The sequence below is a fragment of the Pristiophorus japonicus genome, chromosome 1, assembly GCF_044704955.1.
Source record: "Pristiophorus japonicus isolate sPriJap1 chromosome 1, sPriJap1.hap1, whole genome shotgun sequence".
In the NCBI taxonomy this organism is placed as follows: Eukaryota; Metazoa; Chordata; class Chondrichthyes; family Pristiophoridae; genus Pristiophorus; species Pristiophorus japonicus.
The window spans coordinates 131,975,251-131,997,863 of NC_091977.1; the positions used below are offsets into that span (position 1 = coordinate 131,975,251).

Below are 22,613 nucleotides of genomic sequence, written 5' to 3' on the forward strand. Positions count from 1 at the left end.
TACAATTGCCAAACAATTGAAGTCTTCATAAGTGATTTTATAGTGTTGCTACACATGGTGACCAGTAGAATTCTTAATCGCACATACTCAGTTAAATATTCAATCTCACGAATTGGCACTAAAATTGCAACCTCTTTCAGAAAGCCCACAGTGTTGATGACGTGGATAAGGGAATTTTTGCATTGGTACAGTAGATGTTCTACTGAAGTGGATTAAGAAATGCTGAATGAGTTTTACTCTGCATCTAGCAGCACTTTACCTTGGCCACGAATGCTTGATGTTAATATTGGGGAACAAACAGAAAGTGACCCATTCGTAGCAATAATATTGCTCCCCCTATTGATCAGAAAGTTTAAAAAAATAAAATAAAGGAACATAATAATGAAATATTAATGTTTAAAAATCTATTTTCAAAGGAGGCCTGATGGTTCAGCATGCTAGTTTGACCAGTTTGTGCCATAGATTGCAAGGACGTGGGCTTATCCCTCCAGTACACATTTGGTGAGCTCCAAATTTAGGTCTGACTGTTAAGGGAAGTGCAGTGGAGGTACACTTTCCCCAGAGAAGAGAGATTAAAAGGTGAGTTGCCCCATGCTGCGTTGGGTCATTCCCCAGTGGACAGTTACAGGATAGTATTAGACAGAAGTGGATGATGCCTGTGCGTGATTTCTTTTAACGTGGGGTGGCCGTTGCACACCGGCTACCCCACGGGCTTAGCTGAGCAAAGTCTTGCTCCAGTGGCAAGGGGGTCCAAGACAACTGGAGACCAGGCACTGCTGTATGGGCCTAGTTGCCTACGGCGAGATGTTGGCCGCAGGCTCGGTGCTGAGTAGCGCCCTTGATGGTAGGTGGTCCGAGGCTTGGTTGGGGACAAACATTGGGAGGGACAGTGGCCCACTGGGGTTCAGAGTGGAAGGTCACAGCCATGGTACTCACCACGTGCGGATTTCGTTCCCTACGGGGCAAAATGGACATGTTTTTTGCAGCGCGACAGCTGCAGGAAAAATGCAGGGAACAGTACCAGCCTTTATACATGGCCTTCTTCGACCTTACAAAGGCCTTTGACACTGTCAACTGCGAGGATCTATGGAGCATCCTCATCCGTTTCGATGCCCCCAAAAGTTCGTCACCATCCTCCGCCTGCTCCATGACGACATGCAGGCCGTGATCCTTACCAACATGTCCATTACAGACCCAATCCATGTCCGGATCGAGGTCAAACAGGGCTGTGTCATCACCCCAACCCTCTTCTCAATCTTCCTCGCTGCCATGTTCCACCTCACAGTCAACAAGCCCCCCCACTGGAGTGGAACTAAACTACAGAACCAGTGGGAACCTGTTCAACCTTCGTCGTCTCCAGGCCAGGTCCAAGACCACCCCAACCTTTTTCAATTCCAGTGAAAAAGAAGGGCAGTAAGAGAAGGGATAACCAGCCGTGGATAACCAAGGATATAAAGGAGAGTATCAAATTAAAAACCAATGCGTATAAGGTGGCCAAGGTTAGTGGGAAACTACAAGATTGGGAAAATTTTAAACGACAGCAAAGAATGACTAAGAAAGCAATAAAGAAAGGAAAGATAGATTACGAAAGTAAACTTGCGCAAAACATAAAAACAGATAGTAAAAGCTTTTACCAATATATAAAACGGAAGAGAGTGACTAAAGTAAATGTTGGTCCCTTAGAAGATGAGAAGGGGGATTTAATAATGGGAAATGTGGAAATGGCTGAGACCTTAAACAATTATTTTGCTTCCGTCTTCACAGTGGAAGTCACAAAAGCCATGCCAAAAATTACTGATCACGGGAATGTGGGAAGGGAGGACCTTGAGACAATCACTATCACTAGGGAGATAGTGCTGGACAGGCTAATGGGACTCAAGGTAGACAAGGCCCCTGGTCCTGATGAAATGCATCCCAGGGTATTAAAAGAGATGGCGGAAGTTATAGCAGATGCATTCATTATAATCTACCAAAATTCTCTGGACTCTGGGGAGGTACCAGCGGATTGGAAAGCAGCTAATGTAATGCCTCTGTTTAAAAAAGGGGGCAGACAAAAGGCAGGTAACTATAGGCCGGTTAGTTTAACATCTGTAGTGGGGAAAATGCTTGAAGCTATCATTAAGGAAGAAATAGCAGGACATCTAGATAGGAATAGTGCATTCAAGCAGACACAACATAGATTCATGAAGGGGAAATCACGTTTAACTAATTTACTGGAATTCTTTGGTGGATAGAGGTGTACCGATGGATGTGGTGTATTTAGATTTCCAAAAGGCATTCGATAAGGTGCCACTCAAAAGGTTACTGCAGAAGATAAAGGTATGCGGAGTCAGAGGAAATGTATTAGCATGGATAGAGAATTGGCTGGCTTACAGAAAGCAGAGAGTCAGGATAAATGAGTTGGAAATCGGTGATTAGTGGTGTGCTACAGGGATCGGTGCTGGGACCACAACTGTTTACAATATACATAGATGACCTGGAACAGGGGACAGAGTGTAGTGTAACAAAATTTTCAGATGACACAAAGATTAGTGGGAAAGCGGGTTGTGAAGCGGACACAGAGAGACTGCAAAGAGATTTAGATAGGTTAAGCGAATGGGCTAAGGTTTGGCAGATGGAATACAATGTCGGAAAGTGTGAGGTCATCCACCTTGGAAAGAAAAACAGTAAAAGGGAATATTATTTGAATGGTGAGAAATTACAACATGTTGCGGTGCAGAGGGACCTGGGGGTCCTTGTGCATGAATCCCAAAAAATTAGTTTGCAGGTGCAGCAGGTAATCAAGAAGGCGAATGGAATATTGGCCTTCATTGCGAGAGGGATGGAGTACAAAAGCAGGGAGGTCCTGCTGCAACTGTACAGGGTATTGGTGAGGCCGAACCTGGAGTACTGCGTGCAGTTTTGGTCACCTTACTTAAGGAAGGATATACTTGCCTTGGAGGGGGTACAGAGACGGTTCACTAGGCTGATTCCGGAGATGAGGGGGTTACCTTATGATGATAGATTGAGTAGACTGGGTCTTTACTCGTTGGAGTTCAGAATGATGAATGGTGATCTTATAGAAACATTTAAAATAATGAAAGGGATAGACAAGATAGAGGCAGAGAGGTTGTTTCCACTGGTCGGGGAGACTAGAACTAGGGGGCACAGCCTCAAAATACCGGGGAGACAATTTAAAAGCGAGTTGAGAAGGAATTTCTTCTCCCAGAGGGTTGTGAATCTGTGGAATTCTCTGCCCAAGGAAGCAGTTGAGGCTAGCTCATTGAATGTATTCAAATCACAGATTGATAGATTTTTAACCAATAAGGGAATTAAGGGTTATGGGGGGCGAGCACGTAAGGGGAGCTGAGTCCTCGGCCAGATCAGCCATGATCTTTTTGAATGGCGGAGTAGGCTCGAGGGGTTAGATGGCCTACTCCTGTTCCTAATTCTTATGTTCTTATGTTCTTATCTAACCTCTGTCATCGAGCTACAATAAGCGGACGACGCCTGTATCTGCACACATACAGAGGCTGAACTCCAAGTCATAGTTAACGTATTTACTGAGGCATACGAAAGCATGGGCCTCACGCTAAACATCCGTAAGACAAAGGTCCTCCACCAGCCTGTCCTCGCCGCACAGCACTGCCCCCCAGTCATCAAGATACACGCGCAGCCCTGGACAACGTGGACCATTTCCTATAACTCGGGAGCCCCTTATCAACAAAAGATTCAACACCGACGACGACGAGATTCAACACCACCTCCAATGCAGCCTTCAGTCGCCTGAGCAAAAGTGGGTTTGAAGACCAGGCCCTCAAATTTGCCACCAAACTCCACAGGTCTACAGGGCTATAGTAATACCCGCCCCCCTGTATGGCTCAGAGACATGGACCATGTATTTTAGACACCAAGTCGCTGGAGAAATACCACCAACGATGTCTCCGCAAGAACCTACAAATCCCGTGGGAGGACAGATGCCCAACATTAGCGTCCTTGACCAGGCCAACATCCCCAGCATTGAAGCACTGACCACACTTGATCAGCTCTGCTGGGCAGGCCACATAGTTCGCATGCCAGACACCAGACTCCCAAAGCAAGCGCTCTACTCAGAACTCCTTCGCAGCAAACGAGTCAAAGGTGGGCAGAGGAAACGTTACAAGGACACCATCAAAGCCTTCCTGATAAAGTGCAACATCCCCACTGACACCTGGGAGTCCCTGGCCAAAGACCGCCCTAAGTGGAGGATGTGCATCCGGGAGGGCACTGAGCACCTCAAGTCTCATTGCCGAGAGCATGCAGAAATCAAGCGCAGGCAGCAGAAAGAGTGTGCGGCAAACCTGTCCCACCCTCCCTTTCCCTCAACGACTATCTATCCCACCTGTGACAGGGACTGTGGTTCTCATATTGGACTGTTCAGCCACCTGAGTACTCATTTTTAGAGTGAAAATAAGTCTTCCTCGATTCCAAGGGACTGCCTATGATGATGATGAATATTAGAAGAGGCTCCTTTTTTAATTGCACATTTTCTCTGCTCTGCACATCTGCATTTACTCCTTGATGGGGTGCAATTCCATAGTCATTGGGTGCTCTTCAGTGTCTTGCTCATGTGGCAATAATTTAAGTGGCCTCTCAAGAGATGAAAAGGCAGAAATTTCCATTAGGAGGAGGATGAAACTGCAGGATGATCCTGGCTGGAGGATGATGGCTGCAATTTGGGGTTGAATTTGGATCCATTGGGTTTCATTTGCTTAGACGTTCCCAATTAAATTATGCTTCTTAGGCCTGCATCTGTTAGATTGTTGACTGACTTTGGGGCATGCCGTGGAGTGTTCCTAGACTACCCGAGGAATTCTGCCCAGCTAGCTCCTGATAGATCGGTGGGACCCTAAGAAGGACTTGTGAATACAGGAAAGAAAGATAATTGAGGGATTTCCAAAAAAGTTCTGGCACGTATCTTCAGCTTGAGACAGGCCTAGAGTGCCACCTCTAGGAGTGGTATTGTGCTACTCTGAGTATCACCTTCTCATAAGGGAGAGTGTTTTTGTGGGCATGAGTGTCCAACCTGAATATTCTAATTATCCATTCCTAGAATTCGGGACTGAGTTAGAGGAACAGAAAAGTCTCATCCCATCAGATTTCTGCACCTTCTAAAGGGTCTGTGGAATTGTTAGGTTCAAGAGTGGGAGACCTGACTGATCTTCCCTTTCCTAATATCCAGGAATGCTGAGGCCAATCATAATATCCTTACCATCAGCCCTCTGAGGTCAGTGAGCTCAGCACAGACCACGGATCAAACACAGGACTTTCCGGGTCCATATGGCACAGCTTCTCATTGGAAGACTTACTGAAAACTCTTTTGGCTTGAAAATAAGAGAGGAGTAAAAAAACAACTTTTAAAATGTGAGTTGCAGCCATTTTTGGTTGAAAGAAATATGCGCCACTGTGTCTTTGACCAAGTCACATCATAAAGATTTGCTAAACAAGTTTGTTCTTTACTGAACACCACAGCCAACAGAGAATCCATCAGCACAATTCCCTGATAGTGAGATATGCACATGTCAACGTATTTTGTCATTGCCAAGTGGCTCTTGGCAACAGGATCATGAAGATCAATACAAACAAATAGAAGAATCTCTAAGTTTCACTTGCAGCTGCAAAAATTCCATCTGTATTGTTTTTACTGAGCATTCTGCCATCCTGTTTGACTGGGGTGTTGCTAGCTAAGCAGAATGTTTTTGGTGCATCTATGAATATCTGACAAAAACTATGCCCTGGCTGATCTCTCCATTTGCAGAGGCCTGTAAAATTTTAATAATTCTTTCCATTGTTACACAGGTTCAAACCAGGCCTGCACTATACATTTCAAATGTCTGATTACTTGTGGGGATTGGGGGAATATTTTTGACCAATTTCACCTCTCGGTTTGACTTCTTGCAACATAAACATTGCAGGACTGTTCAAAGTTCATCTACGTAAGAAGACCTAAGCTAGACATAAATGTATGATTTCTGCTGAAAGGACAGGACTGTTTTAAAGCAATGGGTGGTCTCAGAGGCTCTTAGAAAGACTGCAAAACTATAAGCATACACTGTTTCTTACAAGAGGGCAGCAGTTTCAGGCCATGCACAAATCACTGCATGCTGAAGTACATCAAACGCATTTTTTCTTCTCGACTAATATTTCCTTTGCTGACATGTATTTAGTATTGTGTTTGGATGACTCATAAAGATAACTGCATGATGTCCTGTCTCTGTTGTAGCAGAACTCGTGCCAATGAACATTATTGTCAGCACAAAATAAAAACAAACTGTTGGGGATGGGGTGGTCGTGGTCGTCAATCAATCTTAAACATTCTTTGAAGAGAATTCCATTAAGACATCACAAATCAAAACATATGGAATTCAAACCAGCTGACTAGCACTAGGAGTAGATGTTTATGCACAATTTAAGTGTTTTACCATTACTATATACCTATATGCTGTATGTGATGCTGTTCCCTTATTCATATAAATTGAATTTAAAAGCTTCAAAATTTATCATTTATCTCAGCAAAAATTCAACTGCAGCAGGTAAAAATGTCTTCTGAACTGTTCCACAAGGATACCCTAAATAAGCCAAAGTACGTTCAAAGGATGTAACTTTTAAATTCTCCAATGAATAGCTGAGTCAAAGACATGAAGGTCCCAAGTTAGACCACCATTCTGTGCTAAATCACCTGCTCTCAGCCAGAGAGGCAGTGAAGGAGCTACAGCAGACCTTTGCCTTCTCTGTAGTTTGCTATGCTATCAGCCAACATTCCTGCTTCTGCTTGCTACCCAACCATCCCTGCTTGAAGGAACAGCTGTGGAGCCCCTCCATTTCCCCATGTTGAGTAGCCTGCTGACTCTCATGGTCAAGCCTCATACATTAGGAATGGTCTCGTGTGAAGTACTAGAGGCAATCAGTACCCATTGAACCATAGCAGGCAAGGAGTGTTCAATGGCTTCAGGAAGGGAGAGGAGAGATGTAGGAGAGAAAGTTGGTGAGAACAGAAATCCATGAGAGAAATTATTCACTTTTTAACAATATATAGCTATCTACATTCAGTTTTCATCAGTTTCAGTTATACATTAAGCTCTCCAACTATAAATCTATTGGCACCGCAAATGTGTAAGCCAGCAATCCTGGCAATTATGACAGGAGCACATGTGCCCAGACTCATCTGGTCCCTACCAAAGTGCAAAGTTTCAAGGGAGTCATCCCTTCATGTGTAAAGGGTTTGCATTAAAAAGTATTTGTTAAAAAATTACCATTTTCTTCAGGGGTCTAGGCTATGATGCAGGCCTGGACCCCGAAGTGGGCTCCACTGCCACTTCGTTCGTACACTTTGTTTCACTGGGTGTACTATAAGAACATAAGAAATAGGAGCAGTAGTCAGCCATACGGCCCCTCGAGCCTGCTCTGCCATTAAATACGATCATGATTGATCCGATCATGGACTCAGCTCCACTTCCCCGCCCGCCCCCCATAACCCCTTATCCCCTTTTCGGTTAAGAAACTGTCTACCTCTGAATTCAATTTTTTCAATGTCCTGGCTTCAACAGCTCTCTGAGGCAGCGAAGTCCACAGATTTTCAACCCTCTGAGAGAAGAAATTCCTCCTTATCTCAGTTTTAAATGGGCGGCCCCTATTCTAAGATTTTGTCCCCTATCAGTGGAAACATCCTCTCTGCATCCACCTTGTAAAGCCCCCTCATAATCTTATACATTTCGATAAGATCACCTCTCATTCTTCTGAATTCCAATGAGTAGAGGCCCAACTTACTCAACCCCCTTATTTCCGGAATCAACCGAGTGAACCTTCTCTGAAATGCCTTCTTAAATATGGAAACCAAAACTGTATGCAGTATTCCAGGTGTGGCCTCAACAATTCCCTGTATAACTGTAACAAGACTTCCCTGCTTTTATTCTCCATCCCCTTTGCAATAAAGGCCAAGATTCTATTGGCCTTTCTGATCACTTGCTGTACCTGCATACTAACGGTTATATATGTAGTCTTGTATTTACTCTGTACAGCCACCAGAGGGCTCATCCTTTGGGAGCACAGGTATTTAAGGATGCTTCACAGGTTGGAGAGGCACTCTGGAGACCTGCAATAAAAGACTGTCACACTTTACATTGAGCTCAAAGTGTTCAGTCTGACTCTTTCTCCATACACAACAACTGGCGACGAGATACAGATAGCGAACCCAAAGATGCAGAGGACAGTGGGTATCCTGGAGAAATTTTCAGTGGGAAATGATTGGGAAACTATTGTGGAGCGACTCGACCCATATTTCATGGCCAATGAGCTAGATGGGGAAGAGAGCGCTGCCAAATGAAGGGCGATCCTCCTCACCACTTGTGGGGCACCAATGTATGGCCTCATGAACAATCTGCTCAATCCAGCGAAACCCATGGAGAAATTATACGACGATTTGTGCACACTGGTCCGAGAGCATTTGAACCCAAAGGAAAGCGTTCTGATGGCAAGGTATCGGTTCTACACCTACAAAAGGTGTGAAGGCCAGAAAGTGGCGAGTTATGTCGCCGAGCTAAGACGGCTTGCAGGACACTGTGAATTTGAAGGACATTTGGAGCACATGCTCAGTGACTTTTTCGTACTTGGCATTGGCCACAAAACCATACTTCGCAAACTTTTGACTGTTGAGACCCCAACCTTGAGTAAGGCCACAGCGAAAGCCCAGACGTTCATTGCTACCAGTGACAATATAAAGCAAATCTCTCAGCACACAAGGGCTGCTACAAGTACTGTGAACAAAGTGATGTTGTTTTCCAATCGTAACGTACAGGGCAGGTCACACATACCTGCAGCTGCACATCCACAGATGATTCAGAGTCCACCATCAAGGGTGATGAATGCAAGGCCATTAACACCTTGTTGGCACTACGGGGGTGATCATCGTTTCCATTCATGCTGATTCAAAGAGTACATTTGCAAGGGCTGTGGAACAATGGGACACCTCCAAGGAGAGTGCAGGCGAGCTGCAAAGCTTGTTAAACCTCAAACCACCATGTTGCAGAGGAGGACAGATCCATGGAGGATCACGATGAACCAGAGCCTCAGATAGAGGAGGCAGAGGTACATGCGGTGCACACATTCACCATGAATTGTCCCCCGATAATGCTGAATGTTGAACTAAATGGACTCCCAGTGTCAATGGAGCTGGACACGGGCGCGAGCCAGTACATCATGGGCAAAAAGACTTTAGAAAGGTTGTAGTGCAACAAGGCCTCAAGGCCAGTCTTAACTCCAGTTCGCACGAGACTAAGAACTTACACTAAAGAACTGATTCCTGTAATCACAGTGCTACCGTAAAGGTCTCCTACGATGGAGCGGTGCACAAGCTACCAATCTGGGTGGTACCGGGCGATGGTCCCACGCTGCTCGGCAGGAGCTCGCTGGGAAAGATACGCTGGAACTGGGATGATATCCAAGCGCTATCGCCCGCTGATGACACTTCGTGTGCCCAGGTCTTAAACAAATTTCCTTCGCTGTTCGAACCAGGCATCGGGAAATTCCAAGGAGCAAAAGTGCAGATCCACCTAATTCCGGGGGCGCGACCCATCCATTTTAAGGCGAGAGCAGTACCGTACATGATGAGTGAAAGGGTAGAGATGGAGCTAGACTGGCTGCAAAGAGAGGGCATCATTTCACCGATCGAGTTCAGCGTGTGGGCCAGTCCTATTGTCCCAGTCCTCAAGGGAGACAGCACCGTCAGAATCTGTGGCAATTAAAAGTAACTATCAATCGTTTCTCCCTGCAGGACCAATACCCACGACCAAAGGCCGACGACCTCTTTGCAACGCTGGCGGGAGGAAAGACATTCACGAAGTTGGATCTGACTTCAGCCTACATGACACAGGAACTGGAGGAATCATCGAAGGCCCTCACCAGCATCAACACGCACAAAGGTCATTTTGTTTATAACAGATGCCCATTTGGAATCCAATCAGCAGCGGCGATATTCCAGAGAAACATGGAAAGTTTACTGAAGCCGGTCCCGCACACCGTGGTCTTCTAGAGCGACATCTTGGTCACAGGTCAGAACACAGTCGAGCACCTGCAGAACCTGGAGGAGGTTCTTAGTCGTCTCAACTACGTGGGGCTTAGGTTAAAATGCTCGAAGTGCATTTTCCTGGCGCCTGAAGTGGAGTTCTTGGGAAGGAGGATTGCGGCGGACAGCATCAGGCCCACCAACACGAAGACGGAGGCAATCGAGAACGCACCGCGGCCACAGAACGTGACGGAGCTGCGGTCGTTCTGGGACTCTTGAACTACTTTGGTAACTTCTTGGGTCTCAGCACACTGCTCGAACCACTACATGTCTTACTACGAAAATGGGGCGAATGGGTTTGGGGCAAAAGCCAAGAAAATGCCTTAGTAAAAGTGAGAAAATTGTTATGCTCAAACAAATTGCTTGTGTTGTATGATCCATGTAAGTGTTTGGTACTTGCATGTGATGCGTTGTCATATGGTGTCGGGTGTGTATTGCAACAAGCTAATGATTTCGGGAAACTGCAACCGGTTGCTTATACATCCAGGAGTCTGTCTAAGGCTGAGAGAGCCTACAGCATGATTGAAAAAGAAGCGATAGCGTGTGTCTAAGGGGTAAAGAAAATGCATCAATACCTGTTTGGGCTAAAATTCGAATTGGAAACTGACCATAAGCCACTTATATTCCTGTTTTCCTAGAGTAAAGGGATAAATACCAACGCATCGGCCCGGATCCAGAGATGGGCGCTCACGTTGTCCTCATACAACTACACCACCCGCCACAGGCCAGGCACAGAAAACTGTGCCGATGCTCTCAGTAAGCTGCCACTGCCCACCACGGGGGTGGAAATGCCGCAGCCCGCAGATCTAGCCATGGTTATGGAAGCATTTGAGAGTGAGCAATCACCCTTCACTGCCCGGCAGATCAAAACGTAGACAAGCCAGGACCCCTTATTATCTCTAGTCAAAAGCTGTCTGCTTCATGGGAGCTGGTCCAGTGTCCCAGTGGAAATGCAGAAAGAGATAAAGCCGTTCCAGCAGCGCAAAGATGAAATATCTAAACAGGCAGACTGCCTTCTGTTGGGCAATCGAGTAGTGGTCCCAAGAAGGGCAGAGACACCTTCATCAATGACCTCCACAGTACCCACCCCGGAATCGTAATGATGAAAGCGATAGCCAGATGCCACGTGTGGTGGCCCGGTATCGATGCGGATTGAGAGTCCTGCGTTCACAGATGTAATACGTGCTTGCAGTTAAGCAATGTACCCAGGGAGGCGCCACTAAGTTTATGGTCTTGGCCTTCCAAACCATTGTCTAGGGTACACGTCGACTACGCAGGCCTGTTCTTGGGTCAAATTTTCCTTGTGGTTGTAGACTCCAAGTGGATTGAATGTGAGATAATGACGGCTAGCACATCCGCTGCCACTACTGAAAGCCTGCGGGCCATGTTTGCCACTCACAGCTTACCCGATGTCCTGGTGTGTGACAACGGGCCATGTTTTACCAGTGCTGAGTTCAAAGAATTCATGACCCGTAATGGGATCAAATCTGTCACATCTGCCCCGTTTAAACCAGCGTCCAATGGTCAGGCAGAGAGAGCAGTGCAGACCATCAAGCAAGGCTTGAAGAGGGTAACTGAAGGCTCACTGCAGACTCGCCTATCCTGAGTCCTGCTTAGCTACCGCATGAGACCCCACTCACTCACTGAGATCCCACCTGCTGAACTGCTAATGAAAAGAGCACTTAAGACAAGGTTCACGTTTGTTCACTCTGATCTACATGAACAGGTAGCGAGCAGGCGGCTTCAACAAAGTGCATACCATGATAGCGCAAATGTGTCACGCAAGATTGAAATCAATGATCCTGTATTTGTATTAAATTATGGACAAGGTTCCAAGTGGTTTCCCGGCACTGTTGTGGCCAAAGAGGGGAGTAGGGTGTTTCGGGTCAATCTTTCAAATGGACTCATTCACCGGAAACACTTGGACCAAATCAAACTCAGATTCACGGACTATCCTGAGCAACCCACCTTGAACCCTACCTTTTTTGATCCCCCAACATACACACCAGTGGCAACAGGCACCACGGTTGATCACGAAGCAGAACCCATCATCCACAGCAGCCCTGCAGGGTCCTTTTCAGAATGGCAGGCAGTGACTAGTGGGATGCCGCACGGCTCAGTGCTGGGACCCCAGTTCTTTACAATATACATTAATGATTTGGATGAGGGAATTGAGTGTAATATCTCCAAGTTTGCAGATGACACTAAGCTGGGTGGCAGTGTGAGCTGTGAGGAGGATGCTAAGAGGCTGCAGGGTGACTTGGACAGGTTAGATGAGTGGGCAAACGCGTGGCAGATGCAGTATAATGTGGATAAATGTGAGGTTATCCACTTTGGGGGCAAAAACACGAAGGCAGAATATTATCTGAATGGTGGCAGATTAGGTAAACGGGAGGTGCAACGAGACCTGGGTGTCATGGTACATCAGTCATTGAAAGTTAGCACACAGGTACAGTAGGCGGTGAAGAAGGCAAATGGTATGTTGGCTTTCATAGCTAGGGGATTTGAGTATAGGAGCAGGGAGGTCTTGCTGCAGTTGTACAGGGCCTTAGTGAGGTCTCACCTGGAATATTGTGTTCAGTTTTGGTCTCCTAATCTGAGGAAGGACGTTCTTGCTATTGAGGGAGTGCAGCAAAGGTTCACCAGACTGATTCCCGGGATGGCAGGACTGACATATGAGGAGAGACTGGATCGACTGGGCCTGTATTCACTGGAGTTTGGAGAAGGAGGGGGGATCTCATAGAAGCATATAAAATTCTGACGGGACTGGACAGGTTAGAAGCGGGAAGAATGTTCCCAATGTTGGGGAAGTCCAGAACCAGGGGACATAGTCTAAGGATAAGGGGTAAGTCAATTAAGACTGAGATGAGGAGAAACTTCTTCACTCAGAGAGTTGTTAACCTGTGCAGTTCCTTACTGCAGAGAGTTGTTCATGCCAGTTCATTGGATATATTCAAGAGGGAGTTAGGTATGGCCCTTACGGTTAAAGGGATCAAGGGAGAGAAAGCAGGAAAGGGTACTGAGTTGAATGATCAGCCTTGATCTTATTGAATGGTGGTGCAGGCTCGAAGGGCCGAATGGCCTACTCCTGCACCCATTTTCTATGTTTCTATGTTTCTAACACACCAGGCAACCCAGCAAGGCCAGCTGCACAGCAGCCCAACGAGGATCCAACAAATGATTCAACAACATCAGCTTTCACACCAAGACGATCAACCAGGGCAAGAAGGGCCCTAGATCGACTCACATTGTAAATAGTTACACTATTGACTTTAGGGGGGGGTGGGGGGGAGTGTTGTTATGTATGTGGACTTGTATTTACTCTGTACAGCCACCAGAGGGCTCATCCCCTGGAGTCCCAAGGGATCCCATAATCCCTTGGGAGCACAGATGTTTAAGGAGGCTTCACAGGTTGGAGAGGCACTCTGGAGACCTGCAATAAAAGACTGTCACACTTTGAGCTCACAGTTTTCAGTCTGACTCTTTCTCCATACACAACATTAACCTTCTGTGTTTCATGAACCAGGGCCCCCAGGTCCTGCTTTACTGCAGCACTTTGCAATTTTTCTCCATTTAAATAATAACTTGCACTTCGATTTTTTTCTGCCGAAGTGCATAATCTCACACTTTTTCCAACTTTATACTCCATCTGCCAAATTTTTGCCCACTCACTTAGCCTATCTGTGACCTTTTTCAGGTTTTTTGTGTCCTCCTCACACATTGATTTTCCTCCCATCTTTGTATCGTCACCAAACTTGGCTACGTTACACTCGGTCCCCTCTTCCAAGTCGTTAATATAGATTGTAAATAATTAGAGTCCCAGCACTGATCCCTGCGGCACCCCACTAGTTACTGGTTGCCAACCCAAGAATGAACCATTTATGTCGACTCTCTGTTTTCTGTTAGTTAGCCAATCCTCTATCCATGCTAATATATTACCCTCAACTCCGTGAACTTTTATCTTGTGCAGTAACCTTTTTTGTGGCACCTTATCAAATGCCTTCTGGAAGTCTAAATATACCACATCCACTGGTTCCCCTTTATCCACCCTGTTCATTACATCCTCAAAGAATTCCAGCAAATTTGTCAAACAAGACTTCCCCTTCATAAATCCATGCTGACACTGCCTGACAGAATTATGCTTTTCCAAATGTTCTGCTACTGCTTCTTTAATAATGGACTCCAACATTTTCCCAACCACAGATGTTAGGCTAACTGGTCTATAGTTTCCTGCTTTTTGTCTACCTCCTTTTTTAAATAGGGGCATTACATTTGCAGTTTTCCAATCTGCTGGGATCTCCTCAGAATCCAGGGAATTTTGGTAAATTACAACCAATGCATCCACAATCCCTGCCGCTACTTCTCTTGACCCTAGGATGCAAGCCATCAGGTCCAGCGATTTATCTGCCTTTAGTCCCATTATCTTACTGAGTATCACCTCCTTAGTGATTGTGATTGTGTTAAGTTCCTTCCCCCTATAGCCCCTTGACTATTCACTGTTGGGATATTGTTTGTGTCCTCTACCGTAAAGAATGATACAAAATGTTCGTTCAGAGTTTCTGCCATCTCCATGTTCCCCATTATTAATTCCCCGTTCTCGTCCTCTAAGGGACCAACCTTTACTTTAGCCACTCTTTTCCTTTTTATATACCTATAGAAACTCTTGCTATCTGTTTTTATATTTTGTGCTAATTTACTTTCATAGTCTATCTTCCCTTTCTTAATCATTTTTTTAGTCATTCTTTGCTGGCTTTTAAAAGCTTCCCAATCTTCTGTCCTCCCACTAGTTTTGGCCATTTTGTATGCCCTTGTTTTTACTTGGATACCGTCCTTTATTTTTTTAGTTAGCCATGGTTGGCTCTCTTTTCTTTTACACCCTTTCCTCCTCACTGGAATATATTTATCTTGAGAATTATGAAATATCTGCTTAAGTGTATGCCCTTGTTCATCAATCATCCTATACTTTAATCTATTTTCCCAGTCCACTTTAGCCAACTCTGCCCTCATACCTTCATAGTCTCCTTTATTTAAGCTTACCAAGCTCGTTTGAGATCCAACTTTCTCACCCTCCATCTGAATTTGAAATTCAACCATATTATGATCACTCATTCCGAGGGGATCCTTTACTCGGAGATTGTTTATTCATCATGTCTCATTGCACAGTACCAATTGCCAAGGATCCACCAGGCCCGAGCGGCCAAGAACATGGGAAATCTCTGTACGTCAATGGCTTTTTTGGGTCAGGTGGAGGCTCTACTCCCAGGAAAGATCACAGTAAAAACCTGGACAAGGTCAGGACCTGACCTATCTTCCACCATACTCCCAGAAGGGCTGAGAATGTTCAGACCCTTGGTTATGAATTAATGATTGTACTTCTTTTGATCACAAAATGTGTATATCTGCCTTTACATGGGATATGTGGAACATTCTTTGTACCAGTCCTACACAGGTCCCCTCCCTCACCACTTTTTTGGTACATTGATGACTGTATTGGTGTAATTTCCAATCTCGCCCTGAACTTGAAAATTTAATTCATTTTGCTTCCAATTTCCACCCTTCCCTCATTTTCATCTCCAACTCTTCCCTTCCCTTCCCATCCTTGACTTCTCTGTCTCCATTTCTGGGGCTAGGCTATCAACCAACATCCATTATAAGCCCACTGACTCCCTCAGCTACCTGGACTAGACTTCCTCCCACCCCGCTTTCTGAAAGGACTCTATTCCATTCTCCCAGTTTCTCTGTCTCCATTGCATCTGTTCTGATGATGTCACCTTCCATACTCATGCTTCTGATATGTCTTCCTTTTTCCTCAACTGAGGATTCCCCTCCACCGTGGTTGACTTGGCCCTTTCCCGTACTTCTGCTCTCACCCCTTCCCCTCCCTCCCAGAACCATGATAGGGTTCCCCTTATCCTCACCCTTCCCCCCGCCAGCCTCCACATTCAACGGATCATCCTGCACCATTTACGTCACCTCCAGCGTGATCTCACCACCAAACACATCTTCCCCTCCCCTCCCCTTTCTGCATTCCATAGGGACCGCTCCCTCTGCAACAACCTGCTCCACTCCTCAATCACCCTAACATCTCCTCCCCTTCCCACGGCATCTTTCCATGCAAGTGCAGGAGATACACTTTTTCTCCTCCTTTCTCACCATCCAGGGCCCAAAACACTCCTTCCAGGTGAAACAGCGATTTACTTGTACTTCTTGCAATTTAGTATACTGTTTTCCCTGCACACGATGCTGTCTCCTCTGCATGGGGGAGACCAAATGCAGATTGAGTGACCTCTATTCAGTCCACAAGCATGACCCTGAGCTTCTGCTTGCCTGTCACTTTAATTCTCCGCTCCACTCCCACTCTGACCTCTGTCGTCAGCCTCTTACACTGTTCCAATGAAGCTCAACGTAAGCTCTAGGAACAGCACCTCATTTGGCACTTTACAGCCTTTTAGACTCTACATCGAGTTCAACAATTTCAGACCAAACCCTCTGACCCTATTTTTTCAGATGGCAGCTGAATTCTGCTATACCCAGTCACATCTCTTCTAGACCCAATTTTTTGTGTCTTTACTTGTCCCATTACCATCTCCTTTTGCTTTGTACCACCATACCTTTGTCTTTTAATCTCTCCTGCCTGCCACCCTATCACAGACCTTCCCTTTTGTTCTTTCCTCGCTGCCACCCTTTCCCTGCATTTGCTTAAAATCTATCTAACTTTTTCCAGTTCTGATGAAAGGTCATCGACCTGAAACGTTAACTCTGTTCCTCTCTCCACAGATGCTCCCTGACCTGCTGAGTATTTCCATCATTTTCTTGTTTTTATTTCAGATTTCCAACATCTGCAGTATTTTGTTTTTGTAATATGTATTCTTTTATGGACCTAAATTGATGGTATAAGAAAAAAATCCAAATCAATTCTAGCAAATATCATATATTGCTCTTAATATATATTTTTTATCTTTCTTAGTCAAGTTCTATTGAAGCTCACATGTCTCATGAGCAACTGAATGTGGGCATCAAAGTATTGCACTTAAAGGCATAACCTTGGTCCAAACATGGGCAAAAGTGCTGAATTCCAAAGGGAAGGTGAGAGTGACTGCCCTTGACATCAAGCCAGCATTTGACCGAGTATGACACCAAGGAGCCCTCGTAAAACTACCAGCAATAACGGGGAAAACTCTCCACTGGCGAGCACAAAGGAAGATGGTTGTGGTTGTTGGAGGTCAATCATCTCAACCCTAGGACGTCACTGCAGGAGTTCCCCAGGGCAGTGTCCTAGGTCCAACCTTCTTCAGCTGCTTCATCAATGACCTTCCCTCTGTCATAAGATCAGAAGTGGGGATGTTCGTTGATGATTGCATAGTATTCAATTCCATTATTAATTCCTCAGATAATGAAGCAGTCTATGCCTGCATGCAGCAAAACCTGGATAACATCCAGGGCTTGGGCTGATAAGCAGCAATTAACAAGAGAGAGTCTAACCACCGCCCCTTGACATTCACGGTATTACCATTGTCGAATCCCCCACTATCAACATCCTGGGATCACCATTGACCAGAAACTTAACTAGACCAGCCACATAGATATTGTGGCAACAAGAACAGGTCAGAGGCTGGATATTCTATGGCAAGTGACTCACCTCCTAACTCCCCAAAGCCCTTCCACCACCTACAAGGCACAAGTCAGGAGTATGATGGAATACTCTCCACTTGCCGAGATAGGTGCAGCTACAACAACACTCAAGAAGCTCGACAACATATAGCATAAAGCAACCCACTTAATCGGCACCTCATTCGTCACCTTAAACAGTCACTCCCCTCACTATCAGCGGAAGATGGCTGCAGTTTGTACCACCTACAAGATGCACTGCAGCAACTCGCTAAGGCTTCTTTGAAAGCACCTCCCAACCCAACGACCATTATCACCTAGGACAAGGGCAGTTGGTGCATGGTATCATCACCACTTCCAAGTTTCCCTCCAAGTCACACACAATCCTGACTTGTAAATATATTACCATTCTTTCATCGTCGCTGGGTATGCTTATAGTTATATAAATATAACTTCTTTCTTTTTATTGTTTGAGTCAATGTTCCGTCTTCATTTTCAGATAATTAAATCCCAAATTTTTCAGAGGTTCCCCAGCTCCAAAGTGGATGTGGGAAAACAGAAAGAAACTGGTTAAAACATGTTTTATAGCTTGTTTACAGAAAAAAAGGAAATAAATAAAATAATAAAATAATAAAACAGAAGAGGGAATGGGGAAAAATGTAGATAGTTGGGGGCCAAAATTGTCCTTTTTTTGTGCCCCATTAGCGTCCCCTTTTGCCGGGGGGGGGGGGTCGGCTATAGCGTCTCAGGCAAAATTGCCCCGGAGGTTTTGGGGGTGATGTGCCTGTAGCACCGTGTCCCATGATTAGTGCCTCGGGCCAGCGCGCAATAGGCAATGCCGACCTCTTTACACCCGCACCGGCCCACTTGCGCCCCGCAAGCCACGATGCCAGCTTCGTGAGGCGTGAAGCTGGTAGATATCCGCTGCTGGGGCGCCCCTTAAAGGAGAGGCCGTGTGCAAGCCAAGCCGCCATTTTATTTTGTTGGCCAACTCTTCAGTTGGCCCGACAATGGTGGGCCTTGCTTCGACCGGGCTGCCATCATGCAACCCGGAACTCGCTTTTCGGTGCTGGGCTACTGGCCCAGTCGAGCATGACCCTGGTGGGGGCGGAACTTCTGGGCCGAGCGATAAAAGTCCCTGGTGTTCAGAAGAATTAGAGGGGATCTCATAGAAACGTTTAAAATTCTGACGGGTTTAGACAGGTTAGATGCAGGAAGAATGTTCCCAATGTTGGGGAAGTCCAGAACCAGGGGTCACAGTCTAAGGATAAGGGGTAAGCCATTTAGGACCGAGATGAGAAGAAACTTCTTCACCCAGAGAGTGGTGAACCTGTGGAATTCTCTATCACAGAAAGATGTTGAGGCCAATTCACTAAATATATTCAAAAAGGAGTTAGATGAAGTCGTTACTACTAGGGGGATCAAGGGATATGGCAAGAAAGCAGGAATGGGGTACTGAAGTTGCATGTTCAGCCATGAACTCATTGAATGGCGGTGCAGGCTCGAAGGGCCGAATGGCCTACTCCAGCACCTATTTTCTATGTTTCCATGTTTCTATGACCCGAAGATTACCGACTCCAATCGGAATACAGGACAAATTCGGCTCCTTGCTGTTTTAAATTTTATTTAAAATAGTTTTTCAGGTATTTATTTCTGTATTTTAATATTGCAACACTATTTGAGTACCTTTATTACCATAATATTAATGATTGTCTCAGCATCACTCTGTATCAGCTCAAAACTTTTAAAAAACAGGGAGATTGTCATTCTCCTGGACATGTCAGCAACGTAAGGTCTAAAGATATTTCAAGGTAGTTTTTTTGCTTCAGATCAACACTTGGCAATCATGACTATGTAAAAGTCAAAGTGGCCTTGGTTCTGCATTTCTAGTACTGTACCTTTCAATCACAGCGCCTAAAAATATGTTGGAGTATTAAGTCACTCAAACCTGTCATATAAAAGAAATTTCAAATATATCAAGTGGTAATTTCATGAGCCTGTGTTGCTGACATGAATGTGGAGCATCAATGAGCTACAACACTATTGCTCTGATTATCCAATCAGGGCTCGTTACTGCCAAACCTTCACATCCATGGCAGAGCCTTGTGAAATTATCTCAGAAATCTGCTAATGTGAAGACTACTGACAAGAAAATCTTTGCACAGCCATTTCCACTGAAGCAAGACTATTATGTTTAACACCATGAGAGCAATTTTGTGAAACTCTGCTATACCTAACCATGGGTCAGAGATAGAGTTCTAAAACTATAACCCCAATTATATAACCTGTGCTCACCGCAAGGTTCTGTTTAAGCGGGAGAGCTTTGCAAAATTACATCTCATGTATTACTGATCCTAAATTGCCGATGTTACCTAACGTCATTAACTCATCTCTAAAACTGTGTCTGTGGTAGTAGATAAAAATAAATCCTTTTGTGCACCTTATGACTGTGTCTATTATGTGACAATTGTTGGAGAGGGGAGATATATAAGACCTACTTAAGTAATCACTCACTATATTTCTTTGTTCTCTGCATTAACAAAGTCTACTCCCACAATAGAGTAGTTGGAATGCTGTATGAGAAGCACTAATGCAAGGTGAAAGTCCCAGCAATCCTTCTGTCATAGGATAACACAATGGAGACTTGTGAATCATTACAGGCAGCTATGTTTCCCACCATGCTTTTCAGAACATCAATATCCCTATTTTGGGGTTTATTCGTGCTAATGTTCTTCTTCTGGATGTCCCATGCATTTTCCACTGGTAGCAGTGTTTCACCACTTTGGTGTTATTGTTAAAGCCAGAAGCCTTACCAAACCCAATTTACCTCCCTGAAATGGGTCGCACCTTCCACTCGTGAAGTGTTTTTTCCGCCGCGTCGGATGAGTTCGCCTCGTTCGGTAAATTTAGTTCTTTGTCGTTTTTTTTAAGTGGACCGGAAGTCGGTCATAATGGGGGTGGAAGTGAGACGGTAAGTACTCTAGAGGGGTGGAAGTGGAGGCGGGACGGAATCTCCGCCCCTGTCAGTCAGCAGCAGAGCGGAGATGACGTCATGACGCGTGTGTGTCACCTCGCTCTCCCTTTCACTTAAAGGGAAGAGCCTTCAGCATTTTGAAACTTCGGCCCACTGGGCCACCAGGGAGGGTTTTGGCCGGGCCAGCAGTCTGGCACCAAAGAGGGGGTTGGCGGCCCGGCCAAACCTGGGGGCATAATTATCGGATCAACCAGGCAGTCGGCCGACAAAAAAAAAAATAATGGCAGCCGTGGCAGTGCGCCCTCCCCTTGAAGGGCCCCCATGCTGCTGTGGCTCACAGAGTGAAAGCAAAGTGCATCGACAGAAATAGCTATTGGGAGCACCATGCGGCGGGTTAAAGATTTTTGGAGATAAATTTCGCAGGAGGTGCAATGGAGGTGCAGGAGATCAGCGGTGTGCCCTTTGATGACGCACTTAGGATGGTCGGCAGCAGTGGGGCAGAAGTGGGGACCGTCGGAAAAATCCCCGAGCTAAATTTCGCCAGCTCGACTCCGCCACCTGGCCGCCACTTTCTGGCGGTAAGAGGCCTTTTTGGGAGGCTAAATTTAAGCCCCATCGCAGAAGGAAACCTTTCATCCCGTCGGGCTTGTGCCGGCTCGGTGAACGAGCTATCCAATTAATCCCATTCTTCCGCCCATTACCCATTTCCCCTTTAAATGTTTATTTTTCAAATATTTATCCACTTCCCATTTAAAATCTATTATGGATTCTGCTTCCACCATTGTTTCTGGTAGGGCATTCCATGTCCTAACAACTCTGTGTAAAAACATTCTTCTAACGTTACACTTTGATCTTTTGGTATTGATCTTAAATTTATGCTCTCAACTTATCGATCAGTGGAAATAGCTTTTCCCTATTGACCTCATCAAAATCCTTCATAATTTTGAACACCTCTCAGATCTCATAAACTTTTCTGTTCCAGTGAGAGTCCCAGTTTATCAAATGTCTCCTTACAACTAAAGCCTTTCATTCCTGGTAACATCTTAGTAAGTCTCCTCAGTACCCTCTCTATGGCCTTCACCCTTCCTAAAGTAAGGTGTTTTTATCTCAGTGGGTATTGCCAGGATACCTGGTGTGTCAGCCACTGCTCAGTGGGTAGCACACTCACCTCGGAATCAGAAAGTTGTGGGTTCAAGTCCCACTCCAAAAACTTGAGCACAAAAATCTAGGCTGACACTCCAGTGCAGTGCTGAGGGAGTATTGAACTGTCATGAGTGCTGTCTTTCAGATGTGATGTTAAAATGAAGCACTGTGTGCTCTCAAGTGGACATAAAAGATCTATGGCACTATTTTGAAAAAGAGCAGGGGAGTTATCTCCGGTGTTCTGGCCAATATTTATCCCTCAATCAACATCGCTATAGAGATTTATCTGGTCATTGCTGTTTGTGGGAGTTTCCTGTGTGCAAATTGGTTGCTGCATTTTCTACATTACAACAGTGACTACACTTCAAAAGTACTTCATCAGCTGTAAAGCACTTTGGGATGTCTGGTGGTTGTGAAAGGCGCTATATAAATGTGAGTATTCCTTTCTTTTTTGCTTGTATCGCACTTACACCTGGATCACACTCTCCTCTCCCCCTTACACCTGGATCACACTCTCCTCTTCCCCCTTACACCTGGATCACACTCTCCTCTTCCCCCTTACACCTGGATAACACTCTCCTCTCCCCCTTACACCTGGATCACACCCTCCTCTCCCCCTTACACCTGGATCACACTCTCCTCATCCCCTTACACCTGGATCACACTCTCCTCTCCCCCTTACACCTGGATCACACTCTCCTCTTCCCCCTTACACCTGGATCACACTCTTCTCTCCCCCTTACACCTGGATCACAATCTCCTCTTCCCCCTTACTCCTGGATAACACTCTCCTCTCCCCCTTACACCTGG

At 45.5% G+C, this 22,613-nt stretch overlaps 1 protein-coding gene across 1 annotated transcript in view; it reads right to left on the reverse strand.

Annotated features, from left to right (window-relative positions):
• prdm6 (PR domain containing 6) overlaps window positions 1-22,613 on the reverse strand; it is a 312,582-nt gene that overhangs the window by 117,246 nt on the left and 172,723 nt on the right. The gene's annotated exons all lie outside the window — the stretch shown is intronic.